At 34.7% G+C, this 17,969-nt stretch overlaps 1 protein-coding gene and 1 long non-coding RNA gene across 2 annotated transcripts in view; both read left to right on the forward strand.

Annotated features, from left to right (window-relative positions):
• The window catches only part of LOC131961702 (uncharacterized), a 12,693-nt gene extending 12,032 nt beyond the window's left edge, over window positions 1–661 (forward strand). The window contains exon 5 of the long non-coding RNA XR_009389880.1: window positions 1–661. This exon is cut by the window's left edge and continues 1,748 nt beyond it. This is a non-coding gene — a long non-coding RNA (uncharacterized LOC131961702).
• Window positions 662–9,801: 9,140 nt separating this feature from the next.
• Window positions 9,802–17,969, forward strand: part of LOC131962372 (sodium channel protein type 4 subunit alpha-like) — a 245,957-nt gene continuing 237,789 nt past the window's right edge. The window contains exon 1 of the mRNA XM_059327367.1: window positions 9,802–10,837. The gene's annotated coding sequence lies outside the window, so the exon portion shown is untranslated. The remainder of the gene's footprint in view (window positions 10,838–17,969) is intronic.

Raw genomic sequence — 17,969 nt, forward strand, 5'->3', positions numbered from 1 at the left:
ACACTGCAAAAAAGGTGTCTAAAAACAAGATAAAACACTAAATCTGAGGGAATTGATCTTGCTGCATGGACAGATAATTTCACTTGACAAGATTTCTTAAATTAAGATTGTTAAATATACACTGCAAAAAAAGAAAAGTTGGGTGAACTCAAAATTTCAAGGCAACAAACTTCGATAAAATTTGAAGTTGGACAGTTAAACTAAATATTTTCAGTTTTGTTTTTGAGTTTTCTCAACTCTGAATTCAGATTTTTGTCAACTCAACTGTAAGTTGTACTAACTTATAATTTTACATTGTAATAACTTTTAATCCTTACTTCTGCTAACTTCTGCAATGTGCTGAATTGGCACGATTGTAACGCCGCTATGAAATGTCAGCTAATGTTGCTACCACAATTTTGAGTTAGCATTGATACGCTAATGGCTACTCTTGTAGCTGTAACAAGCAGCGCCGCTAGCATCAGTTAGCCGCTAGCATCAGATAGCCGCTAGCATCAGTTAGCCACTAGCATCAGTTAGCCGCTAGCTTTCGCTAATGACCGAATTTCACCCCTTTTCTGCATTTCACAACAAAGAAATAAGAGTTATCAGAACTATTGTCCCTTGTTGTGAACCCCAACTTAAAGATATAAGTAACAACAACTCAACAACTTGTTTTTGAGCAGACAACTGGCTTCCTTTGTTGTGCTAACTTACATTATTGCCCTAAATGTCAATAATTTATGTTTCCAAGTTTTACCAACTAAAATCACTGTTTTAGGCCAAAAAATACAAGTTGGCTTTTTGCAGTGTAGAAATAAGCATGTTGAACACTTAAAATATGAACTTTACTCTTAAAACAAGGTAAATTAAAGCTACCAGCAGCGATGAACTGGCCCGAGCAGAGTGACCTGACGATTATTTGTTTCTTAACATGATAAAAAGTGTATTTTAAGTGTTCAACATGCTTATTTCTAGATTTAATAATCTTAATTTAAGAAATAAAAAGTGAAATTATCTGTCCATGCAGAAGATCATTTCCCCTCAGATTTAGTGTTTTTTATCTTGTTTTTAGACACACCTTTTTTGCAGTTAATACTCAGACTTCCAGCACACTGTAAACATGTTTACCAGGCATCTTAAAGGTGATGAGAGGCTCTTGGTTCCTGTAACTGTAATGTAAATAAACTGTAGTGTCATGAAGTTAATAGTGTAGCAGTTTAAACTGTTAATCTGAACTGTTAATCTGCTCATTAATTATCTGGAAAATGATCAAAAGTGGACTTTATTTCTCTTTATAGTTGTCCGTTTGTTAAAAAATGCCGTATTTTTGAAAGCTGTGCTTTTATAAAGTGCATGCAGCATATCTGGAGCAGAATTATCACTCATTTGTTTATGTTTATCACATACTACATATCACATATATACAGTTTCATTCATCTGGGAAGAAAACCGACATTTTCCGTTTTTAATCAGTAAACTGTAAATTACAAAATATTGTCACATAAAGTTTATTATCTGTTTTTAAACTTCAGAAGAAAGAATATCTGTGCTGTTCTCTGGTTGTTTGTTTTCTGAAACTTTTTTTTTTTTTAACAATATTCATCCGAAATAAGCTTTATAATGTGCAATAGATATAATAAGCAGTGCTGGTGTTTGTTTGTTTCTCTGCTCTGAGGAAATAAAGTTTTAAAAAACATTTGAATCGTGCTCATTTTATCTCAAATATTTTGTGTTTTTGCAAAGAAAAGCTGAGAGGGAATTAACTTGTATTTATAAAAGGAATAGAAAAATATCATAGTGGTTTTAAATAATTAAATGTTATGAAAAATATAAAGATAAAAATATCAGCCATTAACTCAAGTGGTCAGTTATATGAGTAGCACTTATATATATTTTGTCTCATTTTATAATCAAATGTTATTTATCTGACAATATTTTTCATAGCTGTCATGAAAAGTAACATTATTTTCTTACTACTTTATACTTAACTACATGTCAGAATAAATGATTGTACATTTTATCAACAATAATAATAATAGAAATCGAACATACAGTTATCAACAAAACATCTCAGCAAAGAGTTAATTTAAAGTTTTACTCTAAGAAAATAGAAAACTGATTTAATTTTACATTCAATATTATTATTATTATTATTATTAGTTGTAGTATTTATTGTATATATATTTACATATAATTCGGTGTAATTTAACATTAATGACCATTAAGTTACATTAATATACAGATTCCAACACCCATTTTATGGTTAATATTTGTAATATTTTTTTAAACATAAAACATAGTATGTTCGTTTTTTTTTTTTTTTTACAGAAATAATAATAATGTGAGTAAAAAGAACAATATTTACCTCTGAGATGTCATAGAATAGAAATATACAGTAGAATAAAACGGAATTATTAAAAATTAATAAAATTGTAAAATGTATCTTTTTTTTACATTTCTGAAAAAATGTTATATATAATGTTTTCTTTTTTATGCTAAAATATAATGTCCCGATACATTAATGTACAGATTTACTTAATATACTGTTATGAGGTTTAATAATAAAAAAATGTATCAAGTAAAAAATGTACAATCACTTTAAATGTATCATGTTTTTTTATGTTAAATCTCGACCTGAAAAGTAACTTGATAAAATATTACCAACTTTTCATATTTGACTAAAATTGACCAATAATAATGAAAAAAATATGAAAATTATATGTCAATGTGTTGGTCTTGACGTGCTGTAAAAGTTGAAAAAAAAAAAAAAGTTGAATATTTTTTTCTACATGTCCTAAAACCAGTCTAAAGTCATGGGGTCCTTTTGGACCCCTGAGGAGCATGGGTGCTATAAAAATGTATAAAGCACGTACAAATGTATGAAGAAAGTTGAATTTTTAATTACCTATAAAGGATGCAGAGATGCACATATGCTGAACATTTCAAGCAATTCTATCAAAGTGAACCTATATTAATGGTGTGATGAAAATGATTTGGGGTCAAAAAGGACCACAGGAGGGTTAAACTGTCAGCTCCATGTAGAAGAGTAAAAAAGTTCAGTTTCTGCCTCTTAATGTCCAGGAGAAGAAGTATAAAGTTAAAATGGAAATACTTGAAGTAAAGTAAAGTAAAGTAAAGTAAAGTGAAGTGAAGTAAAGTGAAGTAAAGTGAAGTAAAGTGAAGTAAAGTAAAGTGAAGTGAAGTAAAGTGAAGTAAAGTGAAGTAAAGTAAAGTGAAGTAAAGTAAAGTAAAGTAAAGTAAAGTAAAGTGAAGTGAAGTGAAGTAAAGTGAAGTAAAGTGAAGTGAAGTGAAGTGAAGTGAAGTAAAGTAAAGTGAAGTAAAGTGAAGTAAAGTGAAGTAAAGTAAAAGCACTTCATAATTGTACTTTGTTACATTCCGCCTGTGGTGCAGTAACAGTGTCCGTCCAGCAGGGGGCGGCCACGCGCCTGTCAGCTGTCAACAGAGAATAAAACCAGAGAAGAAGAGGCGGCTCCGGCTCACCTGAGGCCGCTGCAGGTGAGCTGCTGCTGCTGCTGCTGAACACCGGTGAGTTTTTTAGTTTCTTCCAAAGAAATGCAAAAGTTTTCTATCTAATGTTGATCCAATAATAGACGCTCAGCGGATTCAGTTTATTGTGATTCATTGACAGAATTGATGTAAAAAGTTCATGTTGAACGTGTTTTCTGTCTCCTGTTGTTTAAACTCGTTTATTCTGCTTTAATTAGTTTTAATTTATTATGAAGTTAACTTAAGAAAATTAGCTGTTGAATCCCATTTTATTATTATTATTATTATTATTATTTTCGACATTTTGGCATTTTCTACATTTTGGCAAATTCTATTTAAATAAAAAAAAGGACCAATAATAATAATAATTTAAAAAGAATATCTTAAATCTCATGGATGTACCTGTTCCTTAATTTAATATATTTCTTGTACCTTTTTATGTATTGATTCTATGTACTTTTTTCTTATTATCCTATTTTATCTACTTAATTTCACAACTTGTTATTTATTTTATTTTCACAACTTATTACTTATTATATATATATATATATATATATATATATATTGTTTCTTTGTTTTCCTGTTTTTTCATTTATTTATTTATTTATTCTCATCTCATATTTTGTGTGTTGATGTTTATTATGATGTCACTTATTACAAATCGTATCGCAGGATGTTTGAATGTTTATTTTTGTAAAATATTTCTAAAATATAAAGTAAAAAATTAAATAAATGGATATCAAGCTTCATTGAAATTCCCTAGCCAAGCTAAAACTAAATAAATAGAAAGAACATTAAAATATGGACTAAAGTTACTTCACTGTCAATCTGCCACTTCATTCATGTTTTCCTCCTTCTTTATATTATTTCGTTTTTATTGGATGTTAAAAAAAGCTTCCTGCACAATAACTTTACTGAATATATATTTTTTAAATGTTCTAACTGAATTCCCTGCTTCTTTTCTTGTTTATAGTTTTTCCCTTATTGTTGTTTGAATATGACTTAGAATCACAATATTATATTGATACATGGAGTGTATATATATATATATATATATATATAATGTATTTAAATATATAAACAATATTTATTTTACTTAGAAACTGAATAATATTTCATGATGTTAGTGTCACGTGACAAATATTCACTGAGAATCTGTTTACGCAGAGCAGAGAGGAGAGGACAGGAGAGGCTGGAAACATGACAAAACTTAGAATATGTGGAGAAAACTGATTTTGGTAATATTACATGTATATTTTGCTCATTTTACATATTTTTATACATATTTTTTGTCTTTTTTGATATCTTTAGATCATTTTTTGTTATTTCGTGTCTTCTTTTGGTCATTTTATGCCACTTTTGTGTAATTTTGTGGGGTTTTTTTTAGAATATGTTTACATAATTTTTCTGGTTATTTTGTGACTTTTTTGGGGTAAATTTGTTTCGTTTCGTTTTGTTTCGTATCTGTTTATTTCGGTCAATACATCAAAACAAACCAGACAAAAAACATTGATCAAAGTAAACAACATGTAAACAGAGAGAGAAAATTGATAATAGACATTTGGACCGAAAAGGCTGAAGCAGCTTATTACGCCTACCCTGTTACAACTCAAGTAAATAAAAAAATTAGAAATGTACAATCTGTTATTTATCAACAAAATAAATAAGCAGTCACAAAAGAGAGAAAAGAAAGAAGCTTATTACTCGTTACTCTAACTTATATAAATGAATCATCCCATTTTTAAGGACTGTTTGAATAAGTTAATGGTATTGCAAGTTTTCAAGTCTTTCTCCAATTTGTTCCATAAATGAACAGCTGTTACCGTGGTGCATGGTGATCTGGTGTTGGTTCTGGTTTTTAACTTTTTAAATATACACTCCCCTCTGAAATTGTAATGGCTTTGTCTTAGATTGAACATTTTCTGAAAATTTGTCTTATTTTGTTACAACATCCGTGACACTTGTCAATTTATTAGAAAAATTCAATTTTTCTTCTGATTTCTGTCATTCTAACTGCAGGACTTAGAGATTTATAGAGATTTTATATGTTGTTTGTGTTCTAGCGCCTCTCCTCCTGCAGTTCCTCAGCTCTCCAGCAGGAGGCAGCATGACTCCACAGACCTTCACTGTCAGGTAGGAAACCTCTCCCTCCTCTCCTCCTCTCCTCCTCTCCTCCTCTCCTCCTCTCCTCTCTCCTCCTCTCCTCTCTCCTCTCTCCTCTCTCCTCTCTCCTTGGTTCCCAGCTCTATTTATGACCTGTTTATGTTTCTATCACTGTGTGCAGTTGCAGTTTTTCCCACTTTTGTATTGAAACTGATAAAAACATTTCTGTCTGGTTAAAGATTCAGAAGTCAAGTTGATCTTGTTTAGTGGACGAGCTCCACAGAGTCACGTGGCTTCAGATTATAAGTTTATTTTTTATTTTTTATATGTAATTGTGGTTTCTTGAGATCTCCAACAGACGATCAGATGGGAGGGGGATACACATTTCTACTGTTAAAAGATTTTTATGACTTGAATAATAATAATATTCTTAGTTATTCTAGTATATTTATTAGTTTCTGTGAATAATTCATTCTCTAGTATCATTTTTTTCTCTCTGCCTGATTTAACATTCAATATAATACAATATTATGAGTATTTATAGTTTTTATAGATTTTTTTAGGTAGAATTCTCTGTCATTTATCATTCAAGACCATGAAGCAATTAAATAATATTGTAAATAATAATAATAATAATTTCCCATTATATTAATTTACATATTTCAACTTGTCAGCGATTTATTAGAAAAGTAATTTACTTTTTTATTTTTCATTCATATATTTTAAAATGTAATAAATTTTTTGTTGCCTAATGTAAATAAAAAAACAAGAAAATCCCTATAAAATAATAGAGTAAATTTCTGGAATATATATATATATATATATATATATATATATTCCAGAAATGTACTCTATTATTTTATATTTTATATATATATATATTTTTTTTTTCTACAGTGTGCTGCTTCATTACTTCAATTATAAATGAAAGATAAATGAATAACATTCAAGACCATTAAGAAATTAAATAGTACTGTAAAAAAATAAATCTATAATGTCCCATTATATTAATATACAGATTTAAAGTTCCATTTTATGGTTAATATTTGTAATAAAAATTATTTACTTTCATTCAGTAAACTTCTGACAATATGTTTTACAGTGTGCTGCTGGTAGTTAAACTACAAAAATACATAATAATATATTATTTTTTATATAAATAGTAATAATGTGAGTAAAAAGCAAATTATTTTCCTCTGAGACAAAGTAGAATAGATGTATACAGTAGAATAAAATATAATTATTTAAAAATTTTGAATAAATACTTGTTAATAAAATTCTTGGGTTTTTTTTTACATTTCTGAAAAAAATAATTTATATTTATTTTGTATATAGATACTTTTTTCTTTCTAACTATTTGTTGTTTCTTTTTCTGAATTCTCTCTTAAAAATGTCAATTATATTAGATAATAAAAGTCCAGTTAGAACACCCAAACACATATTAACACATATTAACACATACAATATAATACAGCATAAGATAAAAAAATAAAAAAACAACAACAACCAAAAATTGTCAAAATTGCTCAGAATTTTTTTTTTTTTTTTAATCAAATAAAATCTAAATTTTCTTTTCATTTGTTTTAATTTATTATGAAGTTAACTTAAGAAGGGTTGAGAAGATTTGGAAGAGTCACAACTTCAGTGCAAAAGTAAAAAAAAAAAAAAAATCCCAGTTTACATTATTCACTTTAGCTCTTTGGCTTTTGAGAGTTTGGATACAAAAATCCTAATAAATCTCGACTGTGTTCATATCTCTGACAAACTACCACAGAAACAGCTAAAATTGAAGCAGCTGAGTAAAGAAACAAGAGTTCAGATTTATACATTAAGGAAAGTCTAAGCAATAAAAACCCAAAGAGCTGATAATTATAGTAAAATGTGTTCTAATAAGTGACTCTTTATATAATAATCACGTTTATTTTGTTGCAAAGTATAGCAATGATGATCTTTTTTTGTACAAATTTGATCTTACTTCCACACTTTTGGCCTGTCGTGTGTGTGGTATTTGGCAAAAAGAAAAATTAAATTTATCAGAAAATATGCATCATCATCCTTCTTTTTGTGATCAAAGCAGCCAAATATGAAATCTTTATAATGCAAAGTAAAACCAGTGAAAATATTTCAGTTAACAAAGGAGGCAATGTCCTTCCACAGTTTGTATGTGAATTAAAGACCAAAATAAATGTGAGATAGTTTCAGGGTGTATTTACTTTATATATGTCTAAGGCAGGGGTGGGCAACAGGAGGCCCGGGGCCACATACGGCCCGCACCCTCACTTGAAGTGGCCCTCAGTACAACTACATGCATTTGAGCATGAAATCTTAAAAGTGCAGTGTAAAAATGCACAAAATGACTTCTTGCAATTAATGTTGTTCTGCTGTTCTTGCACTGAAAAAAAAGAAATCACAGTAAGTGGTTATTTTTTTATTTGCTTCAAACCTTTTGTATTCCTATTTATACTGTTCTACATGCATTTGAGCATGAAATATGTTAAGTTACTGCACTGTAAACATATTTAAAATTGCAGTTTCATCATATCTGGTTAAGTGCACGCTCCTATATGTGGCCCTGTGGTAGTGTTTTTTTTTTTTTTAACATGTTTTTATTTGAAGAAATTAATATTGATCACAGATATTCAACATACATCATTTTTCTTATTTCCTCCCCACCCATCCCCATTGTGCTGTCAATACGAAAAATAAATAAATAAATAAATAAAATAATGAAAATCAACTTGTGAGTGAGAAGCACACCTGAAATGTTACACGAAAAAAGTTACAGGCATGAAAATATATACAAGGTTAAAATAATACTTTAATACAAAATAAATAAAGATAAACTAAAATGAAAAAAAAGGAGAAGAAGAAGGAGAAAAAAAAGCAAATAAAAAAAATTAATAAAAATAAATCTATATGAGAAAAAGTGGACATCAAGACATTACTAACAGGCTATTTGCCTTCTTTTAATTTTTAATCTTGTGGAAGGGCTGTAAGTTTTTCAAAATAAGATAATAGAGGGGCCCATGCTTCATAGAATTTTTGGGTCGACCCTCTAATGCAGGGATGGGCAACTTAAATGCTGCAGGGGGCCACAATTTTTCACCGTAACTACCACAGGGCCACATATAGGAGCGTACACTTAACCAGATATGATGAAACTGACATTTTAAATATGTTTATAGTGCAGTAACTTAACATATTTCATGCTCAAATGCATGTTTAACAGTATAAATAGGAATACAAAAGGTTTGAAGCAAATAAAAAATAACCAACAATAAATAACTGTGATTTCTTTTTTTTCAGTGCAAGAACAGCAGACCAACATTAATAGCAAGAAGTAATTTTGTGCATTTTTACACTGCACTTTTAAGATTTCATGCTCAAATGCATGTAGTCGTACTGAGGGCCACTTCAGGTGAGGGTGCGGGCCGTATGTGGCCCCCGGGCCTCCAGTTGCCCACCCCTGCTCTAATGCAATACTTTATCTTTTCCAACTTAAAGAATAGAATCAGGTCCTTCATCCAGGAAGAGGCTTTGGGTGGATGTGCTGATTTCCACTCTAACAGGATTCTTCTCTGGGCAAGGAGGGTTGAAAAAGCAAACACATTTTTAATGGCCCTGTGGGGCCACATACGGCCCGCACCCTCACTTGAAGTGGCCCTCAGTACAACTACATGTATTTGAGCATGAAATGTTAAAAGTGCAGTGTAAAAATGCACAAAATTACTTCTTGCAATTAATGTTGGTCTGCTGTTCTTACACTGAAAAAAAAAAAAAGAAATCACAGTAAGTGGTTATTTTTTATTCGCTTCAAACCTTTTGTATCCCTATTTATACTGTTATACACTGTAAATTATTTGGTTCTTAAGATAAAACAAACTTTAGATTTAGAAGTGTTAGATAATTTATCTTGTTTTAAGAGTTAATTTCTTATTTTAAGCGTTCAACATGCTTATTTCTAGATTTAATCATCTTAATTTAAGAAATCTTGTCCAGTGAAATTATCTGTCCATGCAGCAAGATCATTTCCCTCAGATTTAGTGTTTTTATCTTGTTTTTAGACACAGCTTTTTTTGCAGTGTGCATGCATTTGAGCATGAAATATGTTAAGTTACTGCACTGTAAACATATTTAAAATAGCAGTTTCATCATATCTGGTTAAGTGCACGCTCCTATATGTGGCCCTGTGGTAGTGTTGATAAAAAATTGTGGCCCCCTGCAGCATTTAAGTTTCCCATCCCTGGTCTAAAGGAAGAAAAGGTACCAAGAGACAAACGGGATTTAGGGCGTAACCTCGCGATACCCCCCTCTTCCTCCCGCTTTCTTTCCATCTCTCTCTCTCTCTCTCTCTCTCTCTCTCTCTCTCTCTCTCTCTCTCTCTCTCTCTCTCTCTCTCTCTCCCTCTCTCTCTCTCTCTCTCTCTCTCTCCGCGTCCAGGGGGCGATCAAGCGGCGGGGATGCTGGGAGTCCGGCCGGTCAGCCAAGCAGCCTACCGACCTACCGAAACGCACCGAAACGCAGCCGAACACTCCGCTCTGACGGCAAAACTTCCCACTTTTCCGCCTCCCAATTAATTCCTCCAAAAGAAAAAGAAAAAAAGAAATAAAAAGCAACAGCTGGAGCCGCGAGGGGAGACTTTTATTTTGGAGGCGCGCGTTCTTGTTTGTTAATTATCACACCTGAAAGAAGAAAGAAAAAAAAAGGATGAGAAGAAATTAAAAAAAAAATCTCTTTTCCCCCCGAGGTGGAGGAGTGTTTTTCGGGATCAAGGGGGAATAGAAGGGACGCTGGAGCCGCTCCCGGAGGATTACAGCGGCTGAAGTTGGGAAGGAAGATGCGGGAGGAGGCGGAGCAGACGGAGTGATCAGCCCGGTGCGCGCCTTCCCTCCCCGGCTTGGCTGAAGCGCGACAGTCCGCCCCGCTGGAGGGACCTGCCGCTCCTCACCATCTCACCCTCACTGTTGCTCTGCTTGGATGTAAAAAAAAAAAAAAAACCTTCTACCTTCAAGAGAATTAAAAAAAAATCTCAAACACTTTTTTTTTTTCTTCTCCGGAGCTTCTCCGCGGAGTTTTCCGCTCATGGATCCGCCGCCGTGCGCCTCCTGTCCGGATGGGATGTGTGAGCAGTGAGCGGGGCGCGGCGGAGCGGAGCGGTGATGGTGTTCACGCCTGATTAAAAAAAAATAACAACAACAACAACACACAACCCGCAGATTTTAACGCAAAAAAAGGAGTTTCACATGTGAGTACAGGCGTTTTGTTTTATTGTTATTGTGGCTGTTGTTGTGGGCTGAACTCTGACCTTTTGGAGCCAGTTGATCCTGACGAGCCAAAACACCTGCGACACTGAGCAAAAACCACTTCTGTCAGCGAGAATGATCCCTTTTCAGATTTAATTTCACAACTTTAATCAAATTGGCACCAAGTGTGGGCACGTTTCCACTCAATAAACTCCATTTAAAACGAGTTAAAGTCTAATTTCTGCATTAGGACTTTATTAATAATGGCAATAAACCGAAAATGATCAATAAAAATCCACAAGGAGACAACTTCGCTGCTCGTGTTGCTGCTGTTTTTGTGCTTTGAGGTGACGCAGAGCCTGAAAATGCGCTTAAAAGCACATTTCAGTGTCCTCTCCGTGTCTGTTTTGAGCCACTTTCTCCCTCCAGAGACTCCTGTTTCTATGCAACCCCGCTCTTTATCAGCCGAGCCGAGCCGAGCCGAGCCGTGCCACCACTTTCCATTAATTAACGGGCTCTGTTTATGTGAGAGGAGATCCATTTGGGGCTGCTGGCTGTCAGATTTTTTGTCCTGTTTGCTTCTTTGGGATGTTGGAGTGGCTATAAACAGAAACATTTTAGAGACTTTTATGATATTTTGACCCACATTAATAGGTGACATGCTTTAATATCCCTCTAGTTGCTTTGACCTCATCAGTGGTGCTGAATTTATAGCAACTTTGTGACATTTTAAGCCACAAAATTTGCATAATCTCTATAAGTTTGGTTGTTTTTAGACTCAAATACTCTTTTTTTTCTGATTTCCTGTACGTCATATTGGCTTCATGTCTGATATTTGTGATTGGAGGCGACTCTGCTGTGTGTTTATGGTGCTCTGATGCATTTAATCTCCTGTGATATCCCTATAATATTCCCCTGGCGTTCCCATAATATTTCTGTGGAGTGTTTTGTTCGGCAGTGAAACGTCTCAGTTGAGGATAAAACATGTGTCGCTCTCACTATGTGGTTGATTTGCTCGACGTGGATTCTCTGCATAAAACGAGGCTTTTTTTTGGGTCGCAATGTTTTGTCACTTGCAGGTACTGCTGCTGCTGCTGCTGCTGGAGAAATATTTAAATTTATCTTGTTGATTTATTCAGGATGCAAATGGTTTGATTTAATTTGTCGTGTTTTGTGAAGGTGTTGAGGAGAGAAAAAAGAGCTTGAACGGCACAAAAAACCCCAAAAAACCCAACTGAAAATCAGTTAGAGCTGCAGCTGTGTTCACTGGAGTTTCCTGATGACCTCTGACCTTCTGGATGAATCCCTCACACACACGCACACACACACACACACACACTGACACACAAATTAGCTCCCAGTACGCAACATGATCAGCTTTATGTGAACCAAACAACCTTCACATGATAAAAGCAAATAAAATCAAGCTCTGAACAGTAAAATCACGGAAAGCTGCTTCCCTTGCATCGTTTACATGCAATTCCTCAAAGTGCATATATCAAGCAGGATTGGCTCATATTCTTGCCATTACGGTAAAAATTTGAACCCGGACATCAACATTTTTCATGCAAATTAAAAGATATTCCTCAAAGTGCATTCTTTAAAAACAGGATCTGCCTATATTAGTGCCATTACGGTAAAAAAATTTTGAACCCGGACATCAACATTTTTCATGCAAATTAAAAGATATTCCTCAAAGTGCATACTTTAAAAACAGGATCTGCTTATATTAGTGCCATTAGGGTAAAAATTTGAACCCAAGCATCAATGTTTTTCATGCAAATTAAGAGATTCCTCAAAGTGCACACTTTAAAAAGCTGGGTTTGCTTATATTAGTGCCATTACGGTAAAAATTTGAACCTGAACATCAACATTTATCATGCAAATTAAAAGAGATTCCTCAAAATGTATTCTTTAAAAAGCAGGATTGGCTCATATTCGTGCCATTATGGTAAAAATTTGAACCCGAGCTTTAACATTTTTCATGCAAATTAAAAGATGTTCCTCAAAGTGCATACTTTAAAAAAAGGATCTGCTTATATTCATGCAATTCCGGTAAAAAATTTAACCCGAGCATCAATGTTTTTCATGCAAATTAAGAGATTCCTCAAAGTGCATTCTTTAAAAAGCAGGATCTGCTTATATTAGTGCCATTACAGTAAAAATTTGAACCCGAGCATTAACATTTTTCATGCAAATTAAAAGATATTCCTCAAAGTGCATTCTTTAAAAACAGGATTTGCTTATATTAGTGCCATTACGGTAAAAATTTGAACCCGAGCATCAATGTTTTTCATGCAAATTATAAAGAGAGATGCTTTGCAACATGGTGAAGTTATGATAAATAGATTAACTGGTTTGAAAACCAGTTGTGTCCTTGAGGACAGCAGTCCTGCAGGAAATGTCCCGACCTCCGACCCTTTTTTGTTGTTGCTGGAAGAGCTTCTCAGTTTAGGAATCTAGTGAATGGTGTGTTTGATGTAGAGCTGCAGAAGCTCTACATGGCAGGTTTAAAGGTGGGAAGGAAAAGTTGGAAGGTAGAAGATAAGGACGAGGAGAAGAAAGGACTGCAGGAGCCGTATGAGAGAGGACAGCAGGCAGGAAAGCTGGGACATGAGCTCGGTTGGCAGGAAGGTGGAAAAAAAGACGGGAGGTAGATCAGAAAAAGCCGGAGCAGGTAGGGAAGTGGATTGGAAGGAGGAATGGTGGAGAAAGAGGGATAGAAGGACGATCACAGATCATTTCCTGCAGCATCCAGAGAGAGTTTGTGTCCGGTAAAAGAGACGGGACGTGGTGAACAAAGAGACAAACACTGAGAGAAGTCACCTCGAGGCTGAAGGAAGCGGAGAGATGTTGTCTTATAAACTGCGTCACACAGCAGGATTTTCTATTTGATTCATGTGATTAATTCACACATCAGTATATTTATTCAAAGTGTTGTTTTTCGTCATGAGAACGGTCACACAAAATGTGAATATCGTGCAGCAAAAATATAATTTTTTTTTACCAGAAAGAGGTCGAGTTAACTTCAAATAAAGGCATCAAAAACATTTGTTAGAAAGCTCCAACTCTCCTGCAGAATATCATGTGTTTTATATGTTCTATATTGTTGTTGCTGTGAATTAGATTCAACATTTTGTCTCAGAATAGTCATCTCCATTAAGAATGTATAAAAACCTTTAAAGGCCGTTTTCTCAAAATGAGTTTTTCCTCATAAACCTCAACTTCAGCTCTACTTACAGACACCAAACTGACCAGTTGTACTCCTTACTATGTTATATACTTACTATATATATATATATATATATATATATATATATACACAGTCTATACACATTATATAACAATGCTAAAATAGCAGGAAAGTATTATTATTATTTTATTTTTATTTTTTACATTTTACAGATATTGCAATACGTTTTTGCATGGAGTATGAACAGAAATTAAATGATATATTTAAATATATGCTGAGATATACATAGTATAGTGTAAGAGGAAGGAGGAGAACAAAGTATAGTAAAATATACACCCAAATGTTTGTTTTCATTCCCCTATACTGAAAGATGACAAACCTCAAAATCGAAAACAATACATTTTCTGGCCTTATTGTGAGGAAAAAGAACAGATTCCTCTGGATGCAGCTCCAATTCTTTTTTACTGCGCTTTAACCCTCTATGGTACGCTTTATGATGCCAGTGAAGAAGTGAAGTTTTTGGGGTTTGTTGTCCGTAGGCAACATATTACCATAACGGTGCACAAGTGAAAAAGAAAGTTTTTAAAATGAATTTTAACATAATTTATTTAATAAACATGTGTAAAAGATTCAGTAGCTTCAACAGGGTACAATACATGACATTTTAAATGTAAAAACATTATAAAAGGAACTTTTTTAACTGGTTTCTTGTCTGAATGTTGCCTGAAAGAAACATTGAACCATTGAACCAACGACCCATTGAAATGAATGTCTTCAACAGTCTAAGTGTATGAAACTATCAGAAATGAAGGTTTACTCACCTATAAGTAGGAATATATTTTTTCCAGATAGAAAAGGGCCATGAAATGATGTTTTGAGTGATTTTTTTGTGGCGCAAAACTCACCTCACTTGAAGTGGCCCTCAGTACAACTACATGCATTTGAGCATGAAATCTTAAAAGTTCAGTGTAAAAATGCACTAAATTACCTCTTGCATTAATGTTGGTCTGCTGTTCTTGCACTGAAAACAAAAAAAATCACAGTAAAAGGTTATTTTTATATATGCTTCAAACTAGGGCCGGGACTTTAACACGTTAATTAAGATTAATTAATTACACAAAAATGAACGCGTTAAAAAAAATTGACGCATTTTAATCGCACTTATTTTTGCACCGCGGAACGTTTCTCACTGGATGAGTTTCAGGCGGACCGATTATACTGGAGCACCAACTAGCGTTGATGAGTTCAGACAACAACAAACCACAGTGAACATGAAGGAAGAAGCTGATGAGACCTTTGGTTGGCCCGGTGGATGATGGGACATTTAGTTACTAAAAACCAACGGATAGAAGCGTCCATAAGAGCATGGTTGTGTTGCTATGCAACAAGGAATTCACATATCACCGCAGCACATCGAGCCTCAAGTATCACCTCAATGCTAAACATATAGCAGCTAGCGGCTAGTGTGGTTGCTAGCGTGGACTAGCAAAAATGGCAAAATGAAACAATATTTTTGTTGCAGTTTCATCATATCTGGTTAAGTGCACGCTCCTATATGTGGCCCTGTGGTAGGGTTCTCAAAAGTATCGATACTCAAAAAAGTATCGATACTAAAACGTTGTATCCGGATACAATACTCAATCATATCATATTTTCAAAAGTATTGAGTATCTGAAGCCTGTTGTCATAGTTGCAGTTTCTTTTTGCACAACTGTTTTATTATAAATATTTAACCTGTGGTTCTGTTCATTTTTACATGTTGCATTTTTCTTGTTAAGAAAAATATTTCTGTTAAATTTTGGGGTCTTTGTTTTTATCCGCGAAAAAAGTATTGAGTATCGAATATTTTCCTGAGCATCGGTATCTAGTTGAAAATTTTAGTATCGTTTGACACAGGGAGTCAATGGTGATGTTGATGTCGTGGTGTATTGTAGGTTTAGCAGGGAGGAGCAGCAGGTCAGTTTTGAAAGGTTCAGCTGGAGGTGATGTGCCTTCATTGATGTGGTGATGTCAGAGAGGCATCAGAGACCGAGGGGTCGTCAGGAGGAAATGACAGATAGAGCTGAGTGTCATCTGCATAGCAGTGATAGGAAAAGCCATGTGAGCTGGATAACCTGACCCAGAGAGGCGGTGTAGATAGTGAATAGCAGGGGCCCCAATACTGAGCCCTGGGGAACCCCTGTGGAGAGGCTAGGGTTGTCAAAAGTATCGATACTCCAAAAAGTATGGATACTAAAACGTTGTATTCGGATACGATACTCATTTTCAAAAGTATCGATGAAAAGTGTTATTTTCTCTCGTGTAATCCCAGAATGAAGCAGAGAAAAGTCGACTTATCAAGCTTGCCTAATATTTTGCACAGCATACAAAATATTGTTCTAATTGTTATTGTTTATTGTATTTATTTATTTATTTATTTTGTGCACTACCTCAGACCTGAAGCTTGTTATCATAGTTGCAGTTTCTTTTTGCACAACTGTTTTTTTATTATAAATATTTAACCTGTGGTTCTGTTAATTTTTACATGTTGCATTTTTCTTGTTGTTAAAAATATTTCTGTTAAATTTTGGGGTCTTTGTTTTTATCCTTGTGGTATCGAAAATGGTATCGAGTACCGAATATTTTCCTGAGTATCAGTATCGAGTTGAAAATCTTCTTAGTATCGTGGCAACCCTACCCTGTGCTAGTGTCCACGAAAAACTGTGGCCCCCTCCGGTATTTAAGTTGCCCATCCCTGCCATAGAAGGTTAATTTTACTTTAGCTGAAAATCTGGTGGCCCCCTTTTGTTGAAGTTCTCTCCTCGCTGCAGAGACGTCGAGGTGTGCTCGGGGTGTGTCGGTGCACTGTGACATCACTGATCTCAGGTGACACTTTGTGCGAAACGGTGATTTTCCACGTGGTGTGTGTCTGACTCTGCGGCAGACGGCTGTACAGTAGCTGCGGTGTCAACACCTCCACACGGCTCTGCTGCAGCGACAACAGGTGTCCCAGCGCTGCACCGCCTGCCTCGCATGCATTACATTCGTCTCTCTGTGTGTGTGTGTGTGTGTGTGTGTGTGTACGTGAGCCCACTGCTGTCCAAACCCGTATTTGGTGTGTTTGTGTGTCTGCCTGTGTGTAGGTGATAATGCATGTGTGTGTGGAGCTGAAAAGCCCCACACAGAGCTGTGCTGTTTGTTCAGTGTTGGAGCAGCAGGCCTGACCTTTCCTGTGCCGGGCGCTGAGACAACACGAGCTGCTGTTTGACGGACGAGGCAGCGCCGGGGCTCTCTGTTCTCACATCGGTCCTGCAGGCTGAAACCAGCCTCCCGCTTATTATCTACAACCTTTGTCGCCGTATGAAACCTGAGAGCGGCTCTATAGCTTTTATCGCAGGGCTCGAAAACCCTCCTGAGCCCTCGCAGTCCTCCTCTCAGCGTTTGCTTTGCATTCATCTCCTTTTTTGTGCTCCTTCACGGCCATTAACTCCCAATAAAGACACACGTTCAGGTCGTATCCTGTGAAATGTGAAAGGCCGGTTTTCGGAGAACATTTTAAAGAATCACACGGTGTGGAGAATTACCTGAAGCCTGTCACCAGAACATTATCGTTTGTCTGTTTCCCACGTCTCCTTTCTAGTCCTGCAACTTAAATAAAACAGAGCCTTGATCAGAAATTATTTTATTGCCGAGCAGGTTTGTGCATACGTCTTGGTGATTTGTTGCACAACTATAAATACACTGCAAAGGTCAAGAGACTTAATATAAAAGTTAACAAGATAAAAAATACAATACCTGTTTTTACAGCTTTGTGCAGGAAACAGGGCTGGATGAAATGGCAAAAATCTTTTATTCTGATATAGCTTATTTATATATATTGATGTAGCATGTTTCCATGTTATTCAGTCAATATATATTCTATATAAAATAACCCCATGGAATAACCTATTTTTATACAATCC

The sequence above is a fragment of the Centropristis striata genome, chromosome 23, assembly GCF_030273125.1.
Source record: "Centropristis striata isolate RG_2023a ecotype Rhode Island chromosome 23, C.striata_1.0, whole genome shotgun sequence".
Taxonomy (NCBI): Eukaryota; Metazoa; Chordata; class Actinopteri; order Perciformes; family Serranidae; genus Centropristis; species Centropristis striata.